The sequence below is a fragment of the Eschrichtius robustus genome, chromosome 15 (genome assembly GCF_028021215.1).
Source record: "Eschrichtius robustus isolate mEscRob2 chromosome 15, mEscRob2.pri, whole genome shotgun sequence".
Classification (NCBI taxonomy): Eukaryota; Metazoa; Chordata; class Mammalia; order Artiodactyla; family Eschrichtiidae; genus Eschrichtius; species Eschrichtius robustus.
In genome coordinates this window covers 19,127,296-19,136,367 of record NC_090838.1, presented here as the reverse complement: position 1 = coordinate 19,136,367, position 9,072 = coordinate 19,127,296, and positions in this window count along the sequence as shown.

Below are 9,072 nucleotides of genomic sequence, written 5' to 3'. Positions count from 1 at the left end.
ATATAGATAGCTTTATTTCAAGAGAAAATGTCTCTGGTCCTCTTTAAGGAGAAGCATGTTAAACAGGATAATGTAGTGGAAAGAGCACAGGATTTGGGGGCCGAAGATCTAGGTTCAAGCTCTGGTCAGTCATGACTAGCTGTGTGATCTTCCATAAATCAATCAACTTTCCTGTGCTTTAGTTTCTCATTTGCAAAATAATGGGGTTTCAGTGATCCATTACTTAGCTTCCTAAAATGTCTTTCTGGGACTTTAAAATCAAGCCTTGTAAGCTTAGAACAGTTAATTAAAACAAAACAAAACAGTATCTGATGTTTTTAAAGGAATGTAACAGCATGTTAAAATAGGGCTCTTCCTTTCTCAGGGTTTTGGCTGAGGCTCCAAAGCTGAGAACAGTAGGTTTATGTCTCTCTCCACTCATAGACATCCTAAGTGAGATACAAGACTGTCTAAGCAGGACTTGCAAAGAGATGCCTAGAGCTGGCTCTACCACGTTTAGATCTTCACACACCTCCAGGCTTTGCAAGCGAAGGCTAAGAGAAGGGACCGAGTGATTCCACTGGAAAAAAAGTCTTTAGCAAAAGGCTGACTGTGGCACCTTGGGCAGCAAAGCCAGTGGGTCCCAGAGGGAACAAGCTTCACTACAGAAACAATACAGAAGTCTGTGCCATGAGGATATGAGGAAGAGAGTTGGACTTGAGTTATCCTATAGACTCAACAAGGCCCTTCTAGATGACTCCAACAACAGAGACACTGCCGGGGGTGGGGGAGGCTGCTGGAATCCAGGTGATAAGGGAGGAATTTTAAGAACCTACCTGAAGCGGGTATTGTCTAAGCAATGCTATAGTAGGATATCCCAGGGAAGAAGGGTCTCTAAATGAATCCTCAAAATCACCCCACCAGAGAAATGCCCGTTAGATCTGCCACTCACAGAGGGCTCTGCTCTTACAACTGCAGGAGCTACTGAAGACCGTGCCTCTTTCTCTAATCCCTCTTCTCTCCTGGGCTCAGCTAGTGCAAGAGGAGGTGAGAAAAGAGAAGAAATGACTGTGAACCCCGCCTCTTCACCATATGTTTGCAAGTCTGGTTGAGGCCCATACTAGTGGAAGGGAGAACTTTAACTGGGATAAGAAGTTGAAGTTTTCATATTAGATTGGACTGAACTTTTCAATACCCATGGGTAGGGAAGAAAGATTGGAGAGAGCAGTTTTAAAGGGCCAGTTATAAGATAGAACAAAGTTGCTTTTCGCTCAAATCCTCCCAAGTCCAGCTTGTTTATTGTACTAAATACAGGTGGATAACTTTGGTGAGTTGAGAGAGGATTGATTGCAAAGGGGAAGGGTACTTGTGGCCAGACCCCAATTAAGAGGCTGTTGTCTAGAAATTAGGCAAAAAGGCAATGGTAAATCTGGCAGGAATTAATGACTGCTTAGATGTGGAAGAAAAGTAAGGTAGATGGCTCATATAAGCTTGTAACGTTTCTAGTCTGAGAGACTGGAAGATGGTGACGATGGAGAGTAATGCCACTTCTACAGATAAATATGTACTCTAGAGAGACTTCACACTTAGGTCAACGATGCCACATTTTTGGAACTATTCAATTGAGTTCCTCCTGAGCCAACGGTCTCCGAGCCAATTTATGAGTCATATAAAAAATCAATCTCATTACTGTTCATGTATCCACTTTTCATTTAATCCATCATTTAACAAACTTTTGTTAAGCGTTTCCTATGCATTATGCGCTGTGCTAGCTAGTGCAGAGAAAAATTTGTAGGACACAGGGTCAGTCCTCAAGTCACTCACAATCTATCTGCTCCACCCACTCCAGTTAAATATTGGGGTAACCCTGGGTTTTGTGGTCTTACCCCCCTTTAACTCCCTAACGTCATTGTTTTTATGTAGAAAAGAGCAGAGTATTGTGTAAAATGGGTATGTGCCATCTTAAGTATATGACCTTACTTCCATTTGCCCGTTTGTCTATTTTGCTTTTTGTCCTACAGAATTTAGGCTATTACGACTACATGGTCCAGAAATTTGATCTCTGTCCAAATACGCACTTTCTAAATGTAAGCAGACACTCAAAATCAGTCTAAAAATCATTGGCACAAAAAGTACCCAAACAGGCCCATACAACTGTGTTCTCTCCTACATGCCCTCTTTAACACACATATATACACACGCACACTTGTTCACGCCACTCAGATTCAGTTCAATCTGATAGCAATATATATCTAGTACTCAGAATATCAAAATTTGGTGCTAAGTCCTCTAAGGGATATAAATTTTAGAAACACAGTTCATTCTTTTCAGAAGCCCACAACTTAGTAGGAGAAATAGATACATTTATAAATAGACATATGTGGTACAAAGCAAAGTGTGAAGTGACATAATAAAAGAATAAACAATAAATTGTAATAAATTAACAAGGGAGAAAGAATCTATACTAACCCCTTACATTTATGTTGCTTGTTTTCTGGACCTCAGGCACAGAGATCTGAGTTAATCATACTCTTCAATGTATTTGGCAAACATCCTTTGAGCACCTACTATGTGACAGGCACCTTTCTAGGTACTGAGGGTATGCAACTTTTATTCAAGTTGTGGCAATGGAAGGAATTAAAGCAGAGTGGTGGCAGAGCACATTATTAGATGGCTCTTTAGTTGGGTGATCAGAAAGAGCTTCTCTAAGGATATGATATTTAAGCAAGACCTGAATGACAAGAAGGAGCCCACCCTGAAAAGGAAGATCAGAAGGATAAGCATCTGAGACAAGGGGAACAGCTATTGTAAAGGCCCCAAGCAAGAATGAGTTTCACGTGCAGCAGAGACTAAAAGAAGGCACATGTCCCTGGAACACTGTGGGCAAGGTGGGGAGACTGGAAGGAGATGAGGTTGGAGAGGTAGACAGTGACCAGGTAACTAAGGCCAGGCTTTTAAATAATATAAAGTTCGGCTGATCCTTAAATGACTGTGCATGCATGCACACACAAACATACACACACACACACACACACACACACACAAAAGTTCCAAAAATGTTTCAAGCATTGGCAGAACTGGTGGAATCTATGAGTACTTGGAAGAAATAACATTCATTTGGATCAAGTTTAAAAACTCATTATTTTATATTCACATCTAATACTTAATTTGACTAGGAAAATCTAAGGAACAAAGGGATATTTGCAAACTATACCTAAACTCTAAGCATTATCCATGATATCACTGAACAGAGTTTAGGAAAAGCCATGGGCTCCTAAAGAACAATTAAAAAAAAAAGAGACACCATGATAGCAAGCAGGGTGAGTGGAACAATTCCAACTATGGGGTAAAGAATGGCATTTTTTGCTATGTTTCTAATTAGGCTGGAGATGATTAAGCCATATTCTCATCATTGGTTTTGGATAAGGCCCCTCTCTTATACTGTTATTTTTCCCAATCCCTACTCCATAGGTATCTTTCTGACATGTTTGAAATATGTCCTCGATGGGTATGTATCTCTGATAAATACATGGGTTATTTTCCATGACTGTGATTCTAATTAGCCAACATGGAATCGTTCTATGATACTGTTATGTCTTATTCATTTGCTCAAGGCCATGTTTAAAGATCTATCCATGTTGCTCTCTGTATCTCTAATTCATCACTTCCAGTTGCTGCAGAGTATTTTGTGATAAAAATCCTTCATATTTTATTTACCCATTCCCCTAGAGATGGATACTAGGTTGCTGCACACTCTCTATATGCAATGAACATCCTCATAAAGCTGCCCTTATACACAGAGGTGAGCTACTCTAGGGGATTACAGGGCCATAAGGATTACTCTCACCCAACTCCTCATGGTAAGGGTGGATTGTTCTCCCGAATGAATGCACTCGTCCACATGCCCATTATATTTTCATAAATGATTTATATAGAACACACTGAGTCTCAGAGACATATGGTGAGGTACTCAAGGTCAAATAGATAGCAAGTCTCAGGATCAAGACCCAAATCTTCTAATTCAGTTCTAAGTCTTTTTCCACTGGGAAAATGTCTTTCTGAGGAAGCTTACCCTTACCCACATGGTTGTGCACAAGCACAGATGCAAAGTTTAGCTGAATTACCCCTTAAGGGGTATAATTACCCTTCACTGCCCCTCATTCGATGATTATTTTTTGAATGGCAGCTACAGGAGACACTGCTGTTTTCCTTCATGAAGTCAAGGTTTTATTTCCGTTCATCATCAAAGCACCTACCAAGCAGGTATGTGCTAGGGATACACTCCTTCCTTTCCTAGAAGGAACTTACAATCAAATTTCCTCTCAGAACCACAGTCAACATTAATACAGGTAGCAGATTTTCGAGAACTTTCTGTAGTACTGTTTTCTTGCGTATGCATGTCATGCTCTCAGAATCCCTCAAAGTTGATCATTTTAGCTGGTCCCTGTTCTCCATTTCCAGAGACTACAAACTCCCTTGAAGTTCAGGTCTCAAATATCCAAGTCAGTAAAGAAGAAATTTACAAGGCTAGTGGCCAGTACCCAGTGTGTAGCACTGTGATTTTGTTGGGAGTACAATGCTTTATGAGCAAGTATGGCAGAACCATAAACTGGATCCATTTTAGCTGTGGTCGGTTATGCCCTTGGGTTTGAAATAATTACTTTCCTAGACATGTGGTTCCCAGATGAAATTCATGCTGTGATTTGATATTTTTAATGCAAAAAAAATTTTTTTCTAGCAGAAATTCATCACCAGCTTGTCAAGGAATTTGATGACTAAAAATAATCTCCCCATAGAGTGCATGAATGTGGTGTGCAGACTCGGAAAGGAAGAACACACCAGGGAGTCTGTGTGAAATGGAATGACATCACCAATGAACTGGGGACCCACTTTTTGACCTGACTGGTATCAAAAGGCTGTCCCACATGTCAAAAAAATTTTGAATCTATAAAATAATAAATGATTTCAAATGCCTACTGTGGACACTAGCCTTTAGTGTGGACACTAAATGTATTAATTCCCTAAAGGCAATTACAGAGAGTCCAGCACAAGATACTCTTAACATCTCCCTTTTGATTCTGAGATGGAATTTGCACTTGATCCATGTCTACTCTGTATACAACTAGGTGGAAGCCACTCTTCTCCCTTCAGAAAATGGTTCTCTTAGTTCCTGGGGAAAGAAACCACCCAGTTGTTTCAAAAGAAGAAGAGTACTGAAGCCGGGATTTATCCCTGGGGCATGTGAGCAGCAATGGGTAATGAAAGATGAAAGCTGAGGACACAAACAGATTTATACTGAGTCTCCATGCCCAAGGCCATTATTAAGGCTCTCGGGGCCCAGGGCCAAATTTAATCTGCAAACTTCAAACCCAGGAGTAGAAGCCAACTGGGGGCTGCCAAAGGGAGGGAACCACACAGCTATCTGGGGGAAGAGCATTCTGTGCTGGGGAGGACATTTCTGCAGCTGGAGGCAGCAGCTCGTGGTTTCGAGGAAGTGCCTTCCTGGGCATGGCTGAGGACAAGTGGCCGCAGCTATCTCACCAGGCTAGTTCTGCAATGTAGTTCTAAGAGTTGGTGCTAGAACGTTAGCCTAAAGCCCGTTTCTTCCAGCCTTTCCAATGCTTAGATGAGCTACTTAATAAATCCCTTTCTGCCTAAACTAATGAGTATGGATTTTATCATTGAAACCAAGAACTTGGCCCAATTTTAGAATCAGTCTTAGGGTTTTCCTTTGTGCTATTTAGTGTGTTATACTGCTTTATCTGACTTATCAGTTTAAATGAAATCTTTTGACCCCCTGGCTATAAAAAATTAGGAAATATCAGCATAATTACCCTTCTCAATGTTTATTATACAACTTCCTACTGGCCCCAAAGTCTCCAAGTTTTGGGCAGCTAGCTTTCCTAAATAATCCCTGTGGATAGTCATAATCCTAAATACCAAATCTAGACTTCTTGGTGCCCAGTAGTCTCATTATCCCCCCCACAAACAAGATGCTTGCACAGTAAGAAGGAAGAGCACTGCGGGGAGGATGAGGGATCCTTCCCCTGAAACTCAAACCTGCTCTGTGTCTAGCTGATCACCCAGGCTCTGGTATGTCTCTCCACAGGATGATGAGAAGATAGAGGACTGCTCACCTCATCTCTTCTTGCTGACCCCTGGCTTGTAGGTTTCTTCAATAAAATCTGATCTTTAAGCCATACTGCATGATGTTGACCCTATTTCACCATGTTTCTAAGCCCTGTTTCACCATGGGTGGCGACCACAAAAGGATTCACCTTACATTACACTGAAGATCATTTCTCTGGATGTAAAAACGCCATAAGTCATCAAAGAAGAGATCCATAACTGCAGCTTCGTGAATAAAAAAAATCAATAAAGCAACGGTTACTCTAAGCAAAATCCAAAGACAAATGACAAACTGGGGGAAATATTTGCACCTCGTATCACAAAGGGCTTATTTCCTTAATATAAAGAGTTCCTGCAAATCAATAAGACCAACACCCAGTAGGAAAATGGGCTAATAAAATGGATAGACAGTTTGTAGAAAAGGAAGTACAAAGGTAACACTAAGACAAGTGATTCTTAAATAAACAAAAAGGGAAAATGTTATTTCAAAATATACTAAGACTCCATTTTGTACCTCCTAGAATGGCATAGACCAAAATGTATGATAGTCCATGGTGTTGACAAGGATCTGGGGAAATGGGCATGCTTACTGATGAGAGTATAAGTTGGTACAACCTCTAGGTAATGTTCAAATGATAAATGCACATACCCTTTTAACCCAAATTCCAATCTTAGAGCTTTGTTCTACAGATACACTTGCATATATACAAACTGAATTATATACATTGCAGCACTGTTTGTGACAGCAAAATATTTTAAATCACCTGAAAGCAATAAGGAGAATAAGAAACTTCATCTTTGATGAAATGGCTAAGCCGCTTTCACCATGAACCTTAATATATATGAAGGAAGGCTGTTTTCTATGGCGATAATCCAACCTGAGAAAAGAGATCCAGGCAGGGAAACTGCATACTGCAGAGCTGGCAGAACTCAGCTCAAACATAAGTGGATACCTGAGGTGCAAAACCAACAATACTTGCTTAGAACAAGAATTGGTGCAGGTCAGCTGTTGAAGTTTCCTCGGACCCTTTTGGAGACCACAGAGGGCAGGGACAGCAGGTGAGGAAAGAAGGTTACAGACCCACCATGGTGATGTCAGGTAGAGGAATGGCTGTCAGTAATAAGCTGCCCTGCAGTTGCTAACCTTCTCCTCTGAAGAGGAGGAAAGGCTAGACCAGCTCACACAAGCACACATACAAACCCCGCTGATATCATGGGGGCTCGGGGAGAGGTTTGGCACTCTGCTCTGGTCCCTTTGCCACAAGAATTTCAGCAGATAGGTCGTCTCAGCAGAGGTGTCTCAGAAGACACTATTCATATCATATTCTGTGTGAACGGCGCCCCCTGGAGAGAATACAATATGGATGCTGTCCTTTGGAAATGGGTAGTGTATCAGCCCTGCAGGAAAAAGTGCCCTTACTAAAGGTGGGAAATAATCAAAAGGGGAACAGCACAGCTCTTTACAAAAATACAAGAAAAAAGAAGGAAATCAAGAGGGAAAAATGACTAGCAGATAAAGAATAACAGCAGAAAAATCTTGCCACAAAGCCAGTGAAAATCATAACCAAACAAATCTCCATAAACTCAAGGAACTAAAGAAAAAATAACCTCTAGAAAAAAATAACCTGTATATAACAAACACTCAAAGCAGAGATACAAGGGTTCAAGGAGAAAATGACCAGACGACTGAAGCTAACAAATGAGTTAGCATTAACATTTGTTTCTTTGAGGTAGAATTTATATATAGTAAAGTCTTAGATGTATAGCTTGATGAAGTTTTAAAAAGTAACCATACCCATGCAACCACCATTCTGAAGAGGTATGGAACACTACCAACATCCTGGAAGGCTCCTCCCTGCCCTTCCCAGTCAAAGGTAATTGTTGTTTTGACCACTATCATCAACCATCAGCTAGTTTTGTCTAGTGTTGAATGTTCTACAAATGAAAACATATAGTAGGTACTCTTATACATTCTTTCACTTTACATTGTGTCTATGAGTTTCATCCACATGGTTGTGAATAGTAGTAGTTCATCCATTTGCAATGTTACATAGTATCCCATTACATGAATGTGAGGCTATTTATCCATTAATATTTAAACTGTTTCCAGTTTTTATCTATTGCGCAAAGAGCTGCTATGAACACTCTTGTACTTGTCTTTTGGGGGGATATAAACATTCATTTCTATTGGGAATATACAAAGGAGTGGAATTTCTAGGTCATAAAGTACATGTATATTTAGCTTTGAATAATTAAAACGTTTTCCAAAGTGGCTGTACTAATTTAAACCAGGAATACATCCTCCACAGCCTAGCCTCTACTTGATATTGTTAGCTTTTTAATTTTTGCCATTCTGGTAGAAGCACCTCATTGTAATTTTAATTTACATTTCCCTGATGACTCAAATTTAGAAACTTTTCACGTGCTTACTTCTTGTGAAGTACCCATTCAAGTCTTTGCCCATTTTTTATCAGGTTGTCTTTTTCTTATTAATATGAAGGAGTTATTTGTACATTCTGGGTAGGAGTCGTTTGTTAGATATATGTCTACAAATATTCTTCTCCCAGTCTGTATCTTGCCTTTTCACTCCTTTGATGTCTTTTGATGAAAAATTCTTAATTTTAATTAGGACCAACTTGTCAATATTTTATTTTATATGTAGTGCTTTTTGCAACCTGTTTAAGAGATCATTGCCTGCAGCAAAATCATAAAAGATATTCTCCCATGTTCTTTTTAAGATTTATTGTTTTAACTTTCACATTCAGTTCTATGATCCACCTCAAATTAATGTTGGTTTATGAAGGGAGATGGGGGTCAAGGTTCATTTTTTTTCCTATGTGGGCAGCCAATTTGCCTAGCACCATTATTCAAAATAACATCTTTTCCTCCGAATTAAATTTATAACAAATCATGGAACGGTACATGTGTGGGTCTATCTCTGGACTCCTTTTCCTTGATCTATTT